The sequence below is a fragment of the Ochotona princeps genome, chromosome 8, assembly GCF_030435755.1.
Source record: "Ochotona princeps isolate mOchPri1 chromosome 8, mOchPri1.hap1, whole genome shotgun sequence".
Taxonomy (NCBI): domain Eukaryota; kingdom Metazoa; phylum Chordata; class Mammalia; order Lagomorpha; family Ochotonidae; genus Ochotona; species Ochotona princeps.
The window spans coordinates 68,606,373-68,620,385 of NC_080839.1; the positions used below are offsets into that span (position 1 = coordinate 68,606,373).

General features: G+C 41.5%; 1 long non-coding RNA gene across 1 annotated transcript; it reads right to left on the bottom strand.

Moving 5' to 3' along the window:
• Positions 1 to 328: 328 nt before the first annotated feature.
• LOC131480957 (uncharacterized) lies at positions 329 to 13,699 on the bottom strand. The gene is made up of 3 exons (XR_009245916.1): positions 13,523 to 13,699; positions 1,678 to 1,747; positions 329 to 415 (listed from the first exon to the last, which is right to left on the bottom strand). It is a non-coding gene; the product is annotated as an uncharacterized LOC131480957 (long non-coding RNA).
• Positions 13,700 to 14,013: the final 314 nt, after the last annotated feature.

Sequence of the window (14,013 nt, forward strand, 5' to 3'; positions counted from 1 at the left end):
ACCATTTTGCCTGGTTCTAGAACGAATGTGATTCATTTGGAAGACCAGCATTATCTACTAGACACAATACATCAGCTGTACTGAGCTGAATCTCTTAACCCCAGGCAGAGTGACTTTGCCTGCCCATTACCCAACACCCGCACTGAATGGATGACACTCATTTTCAGGGTTCTGACACCCTAGACATAGCTTTAAAACAGTACTTCAGTTTCTACTCCGGAGGTTGCTATTTTTCTTACCTGCTTCGCCACTCCGCCCCCCCCCCCCCCGCAGATGATGAACTTCCCAGGAATTGAGACATGCGATTGTCACTTATGTGGTTTGTAGTTTCATAGGTCTTCTAATCAGAGTGTCTTAGCATCCCTTCTCTGATGGGTTTCAATTTCACCTGTTCCATAGGCTAGTTGGCTCCTTCCTAGACTAAGAAATTCAAAAGTTAACAGCTTATCTGAAGAATCCTGCAAATCCTTATGGAATCAGACTCTATTAGGATACTGCTTTCCTAACAGTATTTGGGCTGGGCTCCAAAAATGGACATCCTGTAATTTTTTATCTGAAAGGCAGAGTTACAACTGAGAGAGATGCAGAGACAGAGAGATCGTCCATCTGCTGGCTCACGCACTACATGGTCGCAATGGCTAGAGCTGGACCAGGCAAACGTCAGGAGACAGGAGCTACTTCCAGGTCTCCCACGGGGTGCAAAGGCCCAGACATTTGGGCCATTCTCTGCTGCTTTCCCAGGCCATTAGCAGGGAGCAGGATTGGAAATGGAGCAGCTGGAACTACCCATATGGAATGCCAACACTGTAGGCAGAGACAGTCTTATACCATGGTGACGGCCCAAGGTGAAATAATTTTCAGTCAGTATTGTCACATGCACATCATATTTCTAAACTCCCCCAGGTGGCAGATTGCTGAGTGGCACCCTGATAGAATTCATATAACTTCCCCATTACCTTTCTTCAGAAGGGAGGGGTGTGAGTTCCTCTCTTCTGCCATTGAAAACTGATTTGTGTCTCAGATCATGTACCAATATCCCAGATTTGCTGTCCTTCCCTTCTTCCATATCTCCAGAACTGTTTTGCATGTGTGTGTTTGAGCACACCAGCACACAAATAACCATTTGCTTTTAACTCATTCTCCTTCATTAAGAACTTTTCAGTTACAACAGCAAAACAGATTGTTTCGACAGGAAGTATGTTTGTAACAAACCTTTGGTTTCTGGTCTTTCCATTTACACCAACTGAGGAATCCTGACCCCAGATTTCTTATTCCTGGACTTCCTGTGACAGTGCAAACACTATCTCCATTTGAACAAAGAGGGGTAAATAAATCCCTGGGGTGTCCCAGAGACAACAAGCAGCACCAGGCATTTAGAAACAGGCGCCACCAGCAGAGCCAGGAGAATTCCCTTGGAAATTCCTGGATCCCTGCTCCGGAGGCTCCTGGGGTGAGGGAGCTGCAGACAGCAATGCACAGTTCTAAACTTCTGGCAATGCACATAGGTGGACTTCAGTTTAAAGGAATCAGTATTGGTTGAAACCTTTGACCTCAGTTATAAACCCGTGTGCCGCGTGGCAAGGATGCCTCTGACTCTGGAACACAGAACAAAGAGCAGTTTAGTCACAGAGGGAAAAACACTGAAGAGGCAGAAAGTCGAGTGTTGACGTCATCCACCTGTGTCTGGGAGGAGCCTGCCTTCTTCCTCAGCTCTTGGTTTCTCAGAGTTTTAGCTTCAAATCTGGAGCTGCAAATAATAACATTAGTGTCAAAATCATCCCCTAGTCCTGGTGAATCCACTTCCAATGATGTCGGGTTTAGATTTTTCATGGAGACAGAAAATCTCAAAGCAGCAGTGACCCAGAAAGTCATACAAGCGGCGTTTTACTTCCTTGCTGAGCTGAGCCAGTTGACAGGAGAGACTCAAAAATTCAATATTACAGAAACCAGCAATCCCCACTGTACCTGGTGAAATTCTTCAAAACAATTTTTCTGATTCACGCTTATACTACAGTTTCATTGTAGGATGTTCTTAATGTGTAAAAAATTATACTATTTTTCATAACCCCACAATACATCTCATTCACCATGCCCTTTTGTGATTAAAGATTAAATCAATGCATCAAAGCTTATAGAACAAAAAAAGATGTGGATTTCTACTTTGGATTTTTTGATCCCAAATTTTGCAATTGATTTTTAAAAAATGCAAGCATGCTTGGACAGGGACTTTGCTTGAGTTGGGCCATATATTACAATAGGGTGTGAAAAATTGTGAAATTAACCCGGCTCCATGAGCATGTGCTGAACATTCTCTAGGAAGTTCTGGCAGGGTGAGTAACCCTGCAGTCTAATTGGCCAGACGCTTGCAGGGCACTGCCCACAGCCAGGGGAGGGGTTCCGGAGACTGTGGGATCACCCCTGAGTGCTTCTTCCAGACATTCACATTCCGGCAATTAAAATTGGGAGTGAGTAATCAAGCAGGAAACAAACAAGAATGATTCAGGTGTGTGGATTTTCGCTGATCCAACACTAAGCATGGCTGCCAACAGAAAAAGATGGAAAAAGGTAGATCTGTGAAGGGTGTTTTCTCAAAGAGTGTGGAGTTTCCTGGGGATACAAGGGAGTTCTGGCAATGAGGATCAGCAAAGTGTCCGGCCAGGTTCTGTTGACCTGCCTCTGCACATTCACTAAAACAACAGCTGCTTTGGAGTTGAGGTGGCATGGGAGGAAGCTCCGCAGGACTTCAAGGAATTTCCAGGGCAGCTCTACTTTGAAATGATTGCTGCTTGGGTCTGGAATGGATGCGTTGACTCCTGACTTTCTCAGTGTTTGCTCATTGCTTTCTTTAAAGTCCAACCGTGAAATTTTTAAAGAAAAAAAAAAAGTCATCTCTGGTAGCTTGAGTTTCCTCAACTAAACAAAGACAGGGTTGGACAAAATCATCACTGAGAATTTTCCCAGAACCACACTGTGTGCTGCGTGATTCGGCAGACTGTCCTGTGTCGGGCAGGAAGTGTGAGTACCAGTCCAGGTCAACACTGCTGGCCTCGTGGCAAAGCTGGGGTACTGACAGCATGCTTCAGCGACTGCCCACTAAGCCCACGTGTTCATTGGCCATTTATGTTGCTAAGAAATTAGGGCCACTGGTAACACAACCCCAAAGAAAAAGAAAGACAGCATGAGTGAGAGGCAGTGCCTTTTTTTCTCAATAATTCGATTTTGAATTTTTTTTCAGGTATACATGACTCACTTTTTTGATTACACTTTTGTTTACATAGCACACTGCCTTCATGTCTCAGCAAGCATTTCATAAATGTTTCCTAGAAGAATTTTCCCTTAATTGCAGCATTCTCCTGAAAGAGTCTTTGACGTGCTGGGAAATGTACATGACTTTTCAAAAAAGGTTCCGTCTTCAGCTCTCCAGTGTTGTGAGTGAAGAAGTTACAGGATATTAGACATATGTGCCAACTGAGGCAGCACTCCCGGTCTTGCTTCCAGAGCCACCAAAGGAGTACAGTCACAGTTCTGCAGCGAAGGGTAGGGACAGCCTGGTGTCAGTGAGACACCCTAAAGACTGTCCAGTATATCAGTGGCATATCTAAACAAATGTCTAGGTCACTTAGTTGCCCACCGCGTGCCTCTCTTTTCAGTGCTGTGTTACCACAATTTGCCTTACCACCAGAACAGCACTGGTAACTCACAAGGTTTGGGCCCTGACACCTCAAACTTTAATCTCAAGCCAAAACAGAAACTCCTTATTCAAAAAGAATAAAAGCAATTCAACAATGGCATAGAGATTTTACCATTGCTGTGTTGGGTCACCTAGGACCTGCCTCCACAGGCTTGCTCAATTCCCAGGGTGTGCTACAGAATGCAGCATGGTGTCTGCATTCCTTAGAGATCAAGAGTGAAGGGACTGAGGAAGTAACATCCATCTGCAAACCCCAACAAATGAGAATTCCAAACAGTGCAGTTCTGCTTGGTAGACTCTGGGGTAAAATCAGAAAAGTGGGGGGAAAAACTGAATAAAGACATGCAGTCTGTCCTTTGCTTTCGAAAGATGGATAAACTACCCTCAGACATGCACTTGGGTGGAATTCAAGCATTAGCTTTTTCAAGACTTGAATTATGTCCAAGCATCCTTTGACAGTCCTTTGCAGTGTCTTATGCACACCAAGTATCCAGTTAATATTTAATCTAAATGCGCCCTGCTACTTGTTTGGCCATTTATTTTATTTAATACTTTGGAAAAGAGGGGAGAACAATAGTTCTCCTTTCCAGGAGTCTTCTCAATGGTGAACAGCCCTTCTCTATAACTCAGAGTGAACAGAGCATGCAAGTAACAATCTTGTAGAACAGATTGCTTAATTCTGTGACCAACAGGAATCAGGGTTAAGACATGGTTTAGGTTTTCCTAAATTAGCTCTGCAATATTGGACAAGTGATAAAATATCTCCAAACTTCAATTTCTTCTTTTGTGATCATGATATGGTACTTAAAGACTTTCACAAATTAAAAACTGAATAAAGTATGCAAAAAAAACCTGTCATGCATAATGCATATACTAGATATATTAATAATCATTTATTGTCATGAGTGTTAAATCACAAGAATGCTGACAAAATTACAAGTGCAATTTGGAGATATTAGAATCTTTATGCATTGCTGGTGGGAATGTGAAATAGCTGGAAAATAGTATCATGGTTCCGCAAAAAATAAATATAGAAGCATATGTTGTGGCACAGCTGCTCAAACTACTGCTTGAGGCACCTGCCTCCCATATTTGAGTACTTGGGCTTGAGTCCTGGTCCAACTTCTGATCTAGCTTCCTTCTAATGCCCACTCTTGGAGGAAGCAAATGATAGACATGGATATATTTATTATATATGCATATATACAATATTTATATTACATATAAAACATGTATTATATAATACAAGTTTATCTATAATCTCTATTAAATATATATATTTGATTTTATATAAATATATGTTTATTATATAATGTATATATACTATTTATGATATGTGTAATAATGTATGAATTACTACCTGCATGGAAAGCTCACATGGAGGTCCTCGCTCCTGGAAGTTATTTGGGAAGTGAACCAGTGCATGGAAGCATGGAAGTTCTCTCTCTCTCTCTGTCTCTGTCTCTCTCTCTCGGCCTCCACCCCCCCTTCAAATAAATAAACTGTGAAAAGGTCATACAATATTTACAAATTGAAAACAGATTTACTGAATCATTCAGAAATTCCACTTCTGGTTATATATCCAAAAGAACTGAGAACAGGGACTCAACAGATACTTGAACATCAATATTCACATTTTCATGTCAACCCATATGTAGAAATACCCAGATGTCCATTGATGACTCAGGGATCAATAAAAAAGCATAGATATATAGGCAAAAGATCATTCAGCCTTAAAAATGAATGAAATTCTGACACATGCTAAAGTGCACATAATCTTTCATGAGAGTAGCTAAAATAAATAAGCCAGACTTAAAAAGACAAAGATTGCATGATTTTCTAGCCTTGTGTATGCACAGAAGTTGTCCTGAGTACAATGGTGTTTGCTAGGAGCTGGTGGTAGATAGGAATGGGGACTTACTGTTGAATGCAAAGACTTTGAATTTGATGTAAGAGTGCCAGCGATGAATGGTGGTGATGATTACACAACACTGAATGTGTTTACTACCACTGAACTGTAACTTAAAAATGGTTCAAATCATGGATTTGATGTTATGCATATTTTAATCACAATTTACAAAGAAAATATGCTACAGAGTTCCCACATGACGGAAGATATGGAGGATACAGATGAAAAAAGCAGAGATCTGGGAGTTACCACTTTGGTGAGGAAACTAAACAAATACATAAAATACACCACAATAATAGATAACTACTTTGTGATGTAAATCTACTATGAGAGGTAAGAGGGGACAATGAGCATACTGTATTGAGGTGGGCCAACATGGTGCAATAGCAGGTAAAGCTACCATCCACAGAGCAGACATCCTATAGGCGAACCAGTTCAAGCTGCACTCCTTCCCGTCCAGCTCCCTGCTGGTGCCTGGGACAGCAGCAGAGGATGGCCCAGAGCTTGGGTCCTGGCACCCTTATGGGAGACCCAGAAGAAGCTCCAGATTCCTATCTTCAACCTGGGCTAGTGCTGGCCATTGCAGACACTGGGGACATGAACCAGTGGATAGATAATGTCTGTCTTTCTCATTCTGTTTCTTTTTCTCACTGTATAACTGCCTCTAATAAATAAATATAAAAATTTTTTAAAAGCTTGCTTCGTGGATATACAAACATACATTGAGCCTGAGTTTCTGATGGATCCAAAAAGAACTTTTTAGCAATGCCTCACTTTCACTACCTTGGAAGGTGGTCATTTCCTTCCCTTACAACTGTAACCCTAGGAGCCTTCTGCAATATTGAATAGTTAGTGTTTTATATTTTGTGCTGCCTTCATACCAAGATGTTTCCCAGGATGCTTTCTGAGAAAACTGGAGACAGGCTATCTTAAACACCTGTTTCAAACTGGGAACTGCAAGGGATAATCCAACAGCTGGGTATCGATTAACAAAGTACCTGGGGTAAGCTAAGGTGCAGCAAATCATTAACGTCATTAACACTCAGGATGGTAGCACTTTAAGTGTGCCAAGGAAGGTGATGGCAAAAGGAAATTATTTGGGGGCAACCTCCATAAACAGCGGTACTATCACGCTGAGCTCAACAGTGAAAAAGTACGCATTGAATGGCAGACAGATGTGGATCCAGGGCCAAGTTCTGGCAATCACTGCCCTGAGAATTTGGACAATTATTTTGCCCTTCGTAAGATGCTCATGTGAGGAGATATTACACTGACTTGGGTGACTTTGAGAAACGACAATGACGATCTATATAATGTCTATTTTACATGAAGAACACTTAAATTATGAAAGCAAATTCAGCAATATAGTTTCCCATGAAAACAGTGGTGCTTGCTCCTAAATTATAATTAAAAACACTTAACTTATATGGCACTAACAATATCATCTGAACTGTAATAAGTATATTACATTATAAATGTTTAACTCTTGGAAAAAACCCTGTGGGAGTGGTGCTATGATTAACCTCACTTTACATTTAACGAAACTGAAACACAGAGGTTCAGATAGTTGCCAAATGTCATAAATAATAATCGTTGCTGGAGTCTATTTTATAACCTGTTATTCATGTAGAGCAGAATTAAATGTAATAGTATCCTAAGAGATGAATACCCAGCGTATAAAAATGTATATACAAGGGCCAGAGTGTGGCATCGTAAGTTAAGCCACTGCCTGCAACATTGGCACCCTATATGGGCTCCAGTTTGAGTCCCAGCTGCTCCACATCCCATCCAGCCACCTGCTAATGTACCTGAGAAAGCAGCAGAATATGGCTCAAGTGCTTGGGCCCCTGAACACATGTGGGACACTAGGAAGGACCTCTGGCTGCTGGCTTTGGCCTGACCCTGCGCTGGCCGTTGTGACCATTTTGGGAATGGACCAAAGGATGAAAGATATCTTTCTCTCTCTCGAACCCTATCTCTCTCTCTGCAACTTTGCCTTTCAAACAAATTCATCTTTTAAAAAAATGAAAATATGTCATACGGGAACGTGGAGTTGTCCTAGTTCCTGATTAGTTCACCTGATAGGAGTGGCAAAAAGTAAAGGACAGCTTGGAACACCTTCAACATCTATGGATGAATGGGAACAGGCTCACCTTTAACTGATGGCGCTCTTTTAAGTTATTATAGGAGACTTCTGTGAATTTTATCAATCAACACATTTAGAAAATATTACAAAAGCAATAGTTAGTACTTAGGGTTATAGCAAATTTCAGACACCAAATGTCTTTTAATTTAACCAAAACCAAAAAAAAAACCAAAAAAGTAGAACATCAGTCAAGACAGCAAAATAAATGCCAGGAATGTGTAAGGAAGAAATGAAGTCAAGCAAACATACATAATTTAGAAAATGATAAAAAAAAATTTCCATCAAAACTCACAATCTGAAAATATATCTACCATTAGAAATTCTAATCAGGGAGAACTGTGCACAGCAATATTTTCAAATAGCATATAATCAACTACATGAAAACATTTTGAATTAAACTCAAGGACCTAGTACAAATGTTGCAATTCAAATTAAAAGAATGAATTATTAAGAAAATGAAAGTAATGAAACTGACTTGAAAAGATATGGAGAACACAGTATATCCTTAACAATAAAGGAAATTAGAGACAAAGTAAAAAAATATATATGTATCCATCATAAAGGCATCTGGCTCTGAGATCTCCTATCAAATTATTAAAGATCAGAGAAACTGCTGCAAAACTTAGACTGTGGATCCAGCATAATGGTGCAGTTGGCTAATCCTTCCCTTGTAAACACCAGGATCCCATATGGGTGCCAATTCTTGTTCCAGCTGCTCCACCTCCCGTTCAGCTCCCTGCTTATGGGCTGGGAAAACAGTGGAGAATGGCACAGAGATTTGGGACCCAATAACCACATACAAGACCGAGAAAAAGCTCCTGGTTTCGGATCAGTTCAGCTCCAGCCATTGTGGCCACTTGGGGAATGAGCAAGTAGATGGGAGATCTTTCTCTCTGTCTCTCCTTATCTCTGTAAATCTGTGTTTCCAGTAAAAATAAATACATCTTTTAAACAAATTTAGCTGGTATCTAGCATATGTTCTTTATCAAAACAGGCAAATATAAAATCAAAAGGAAAACTTCAAACTAAAGTAAATGTGATTGTCTTTACAAAAATTATCAACAAAGTCATATTCAGCATTCATTCACAGAATACTAAATCTTGATTTTATTTAAATGTAGTTCTATCGCAAGGACTTTACTGGTATAATAATGGTAACATCATTTAGGAGACTTAGAGGGAGGATCTATATGATATATTTGATAAACAAATTATTTAAATAAAATGTAACACTCGGGCCCGGCAGCGTGGCCTAGCGGCTAAAGTCCTCGCCTTGAAAGCCCCGGGATCCCATATGGACGCCGGTTCTAATCCCGGCAGCTCCACTTCCCATCCAGCTCCCTGCTTGTGGCCTGGGAAAGCAGTTGAGGACGGCCCAATGCATTGGGACACTGCACCCGCGTGGGAGACCTGGAAGAGGTTCCAGGTTCCCGGCATCAGATCGGCGCGCATCAGCCCGTTGCGGCTCACTTGGGGAGTGAATCATCGGACGGAAGATCTTCCTCTCTGTCTCTCCTCCTCTCTGTATATCTGGCTGTAATAAAATGAATAAATCTTTAAAAAAAAATTTAAAAAATGTAACATTCTTTTTTTGTTTGTTTGTTTTTTAATTTCTGATGTTGTTTATATAGTTGATCAAGGCACACTCATTCTTTCTTAAAGCCACAGTAAATTCCCTTGATAAGTCAGGCATGGGAGGAAACTGCCTTATCTTAATACACCACGTCTAACAGAAACCTAGAGCAAACTTGCCCTTTGTTCCTGTCCTAACACCAAAGAAGCTGATTTCTAACTAGAGTGTTAGTCCAAGGCAGTTGTTTTTGGCCAGCAGAAAGCTCTCCCCATACAGTCTTTCAAGCACCCAGAGTCCTCTCAACCCATGGCCACATCTGCTGAAAGATCATCAGCCTCTTCTGGCCTTCATTAGAAAGGGGAGGGGCGCGCAAAGGAGCCTGGCATGAGCACCTGCTGTGAAGAACCGAGTCACCCGACTTTCAGAAAGGTACAACATACACTCTTGCTGTATGCTCAGAAATAGTGGGGAATAAAATGTGTCGATGGATTGTTAGTAGTCTCTACCACTGAATGATTCTTTGTCTACCTTAGATCCACTCAACCCTTCTTCTTCAAACTCTTCTCCTCTTCAAAGTAGATGACCCCCAATCCTATGAAGTTGCTATGTTCATCTTGGAGTTGCTAGAAGAGCAGGTGTTCAGCCTGCTAACCACCGGATGCCTCTATTACGCAGTGGATGCCAGGATTTAGAATCCCAGGTTCAGCTCCTGCCGCTAGTGCAGTGCTTTCTTTCATCTCCTCTCCCTCCCCCCCCCCTCCTCCATAGTTCTTATTGGCTTGATGATCCAAGAACCAAGAAAGTATCAACTGCTTCCCCATCCACCCTAAACAAGTTCATGAAGCGGGGAACAACAATTGTAATAAAAATTTGTTTGGAAAACGGATAGTGGAAAATATGCCAAATCTCACAGGGAATAATGATTGCAATCAAAACTTTCACTTGAAAAAGAAGAAAACACAGCAAATCTCACATCAAACAAAAAATTAAAGCCTCAAAGACTGAACCATGAAATTTTACAGAACGTGTGTATGTGCGTGTGTTCGCACACGCCTGTGTAGGATGGAGGGAGGTAAGGAGAGAGGGGAAGAGAGAGAGGAATCTTTGATCGGCTTCACTCCCCAGATGTCTACAATGGCTAGGTCTGGGCCACACTGAAGCCAGGAGCTTCCTCCAAGTCTCCCACACGGTAATAGGGGTCCAGGAACTTGGACAATCTTCTGCTGCTTTCCCAGGCACATTACGAGGGAGCTGAACCAGAGGTGGAGCAGCCAGGACTCAAACCAGTGCCCAGACGGGATACTGGAGCCAAAAGTGGTAGCTTAGTACTGTAATGCCACAGCACCAGCCCCAGATAACTATTTTTATGAAAAAAAATCATGGAATAGGAAGACCTTTTATGCATGGCACAATACCCAGAAATCAAACAAAACTAAAAGGCACAAGGACTACTTATAACATAAATAATAATTGGTTAATATGCCTAATGTAAGTAATAAAAAGAAAAGCTATCAAAAATACAAGCAAAGACTTTAACTTCCCAGATGAGAAGCAAACCACACACAGCAATGTTCTTTCCTTCATCAGTCACGTTTAGATTTTTTTGTTGTAAAGATTATTACTGAAAACAGCGATGTTAAGGTCCAAACATGTTCTGTATGAGATTATAAGAGAATTGCCATGGTTGTCATTACTAATGGAAAAGCTTACACAGTAGAAAAAGAACACTGAAACCAGCATACTCCTATAGCAAGTTAGGCAAGTACCAGCTGTGGAGCTAATATTTCACCTGCTTTAGTGGCAATTACCCTTTAAAGAGCCTTAGCAAGACCCTACTGCCTTGGGCTAATGCTGCCACATTCCTCCTTGGGAAAACAAGAAGAGCCATTCTAACAGGCCCAGCCTTATCATTAGTGTATGTGAAGGACATGTCAAAACTCAGCAGAAATAAAGAACTAAAAGATAAGTTCATTTTTGTGTGAAATTTTTAAATTTTTCGGCTTTTTCCTAATACTCTAAGAACCTTTTGAGTACTCGGTGTATGCATGAGTTTCAATTTTTTTTTGCAAATAAACTTACACCTTAATTCTATGTATTAAACTACATATTCCATGAAACTATTTTCCACGAATTTTTGAAGAATCCTCATATTACTTCAGTTATACTACTGTTTGATTTGTGTTTTGAGATCCATATCTTGTGGGGTTGTAAATACTGCATGTTCTCCACTCAGAAGGAAAAATTCAGCCAATGTTTAGGGACATGTCACTCACTTCCAAATCAGTTTCAGGCCCCTAATCTCACTTCTGAGGTCAGCTCCACCTGATCAACAGGAGCAGTAAAGCAGTAACCCCAGAACCATCCCCGCTCCCTGCCCCTACAAGCTTTCTCAAAAAGGTTCCTCATGGGGCTGGCATTGTGGTGGGTTCATTTGCCAAATGCCCACAAAATTTGAGACTGGGCTACACTGAAATTAGAAGACTGGAACTCCATCAGAGCTCCCATATAACCGCAGCGACACAAGTCCCTCCCAGGATATGCACTGGTTTGAAGCCAGAACCAGATGTGGAGCTAAGACTCAAAATCAGGGCCCCCAGGGCTTGGCAGCGTGGCCTACTGGCTAAGGTCCTCGCCTTGATCCCATATGGCCGCTGGTTCTGGTCCCGGCAGCTCCACTTCCTCTCTGTCTCTCCTCCTCTCAGTATATCTGACTTTGTAATAAAAATAAAATAAATCTTTAAAAAAAAAAATCAGGGCCCCCAATATAGGATGAAGGTAACCCAGGTGGTGTCTTATCTGCTAAGCCAAATGCAGCCCCAGCTGTTGTCTTTTTTAACAGTAGTGGTCTTGCTACGATCTAACTGTGCTTCATGGAGCATAGCAGTTAGTTCAGTAAAAACAGTACATATAAGAGAGGTGCACATGCAACAATAAAAGCCACAGCAATTAAAACGGCAGTGTTTCTATGTACATGCTCACAAAGAAGCTTCAGAGCCAATATTTTGCACCAAATTCAGACATTGTCACCGTTTTTACACATCAGTTTGAAAAAAAAATCAATGAGGTCAATAACTTACAGCAAGAAGGGCCTATGAAGTATTTTTTGAAAGCCTGGAGGCTAGTTACTGAGGTAGGTTATGGGCTGGGGATGCTGGTGAGAGTGGCTTGGTACATCTGCCCTGCTCACTAGCTGCATGACACTGAGCTTTTTATTCCTCTTTGGAAAGCAGGAAATATTGGTACTTACCTCTTAGTGTTATATAAAGATTAAACTGTACTCAGCATACAGTTAGTACTTAGTTAATATTACCTTCTGCTTCATGAGCTTGTGGTGTCACAACAAAATATCATAGACTGGATGCTTTATTAAAAACAAAAAGTGCATTTCCCAGGTTAGCAAAGCGATAGAGCAAGCTAATCCCCAGCTTACAGCACCAGCATCTCATAGGAAGCTGGTTTGAGTACCAGTTGCTCCAATTCTAATGCAGTTTCCTGTTTATAGGCTGGGAAAGCAGGAGAGGATGGCCCAAGGCCCCGAGTACCTGCACCCACATGGAGACCTAGAGCAAGCTCCCAGCTCCCAGCTTCAGTTCACCCATCGTGAATATGACGGAAGACCTCACTCTGATTGTCTTTCCCTCTTCCTCTCTGTAACTCTTTGAAGTAAAATTTTCAAAAAGTATATTTCTCACAATTGTGGAGACTGGAAAGTCCAGAGTGAATGTGCTGGCAGCCTCTTTGTAGCTGTCCGCTGTGTCCTCACTTCTTTTTGCGCATGTATGCACAGAGGGGGGGAAGAAAGAGGAAACTATCAAGTATATGTTCTTATAAAGTTCCCATGTTCTTGACAATCACTTAACTTTATCTCCCAAAGGCATCATCTCCAAACCCATCTCCCTGAAAGTTAACTTTAATGTATGACCTTCAGGAGGGGAGAAGGCAAAACATTCGGTTCATGACATTCAATACCCTTCCCGCAACCCCAAAAAGACATGTTTTCCTCAGATGCAAAATATTCCGTCTCACCCCACGAGTCTTAACTTACGACGACATTGATTCTAAAGTCCAAAGTCACATCCAAGTCAACTTGGGTTAAGACTCAAGCTATGATTCAGCCTGAAGCAAAATTCCTCTCTGGTTATGAACCTCAACACATGATGTGCTTCCAACACACCAGTGGTGACACAGACATGGGATACATACCTTCCTTCTTGGTACTGTCTTAGTCGGCTCAGGTTACCTTAACCACAGAAAATATACTGGATGGCTTGAACAACAGAAGTGTATTTCCTGACAGTTGTGGATGCTGAAGTCACGACCGGGGTGCCAGCATGGTCAAGTCTGGACAAGGTTCTCCTCCTGACTTGCATCTTAACACTATGTTTACCAGACTTCTTATGAGAGCATGGGGAGGGAGAGAATGGACTCTATGATGTTATTCTTCACAAGGATACAAATCCCATCATGAAGGGCCCACCCTCATGAACTCATCTAGTCCTAAATACTATCACTTGGAGGGCTTAGGATTCCCACAAATTAATCAGGACAGTGAAAGCAAAGATACACATTGCAATCCCATGTCACCTCCACACACATAAGCAAGTCCTGAAGAGAGGAAAGTCACCCGTCCAGATTTTGGGTTCTGACTGAACAGATGTTAAGTAACCTGTTTAGAATTTCATTTCTTATTAGTT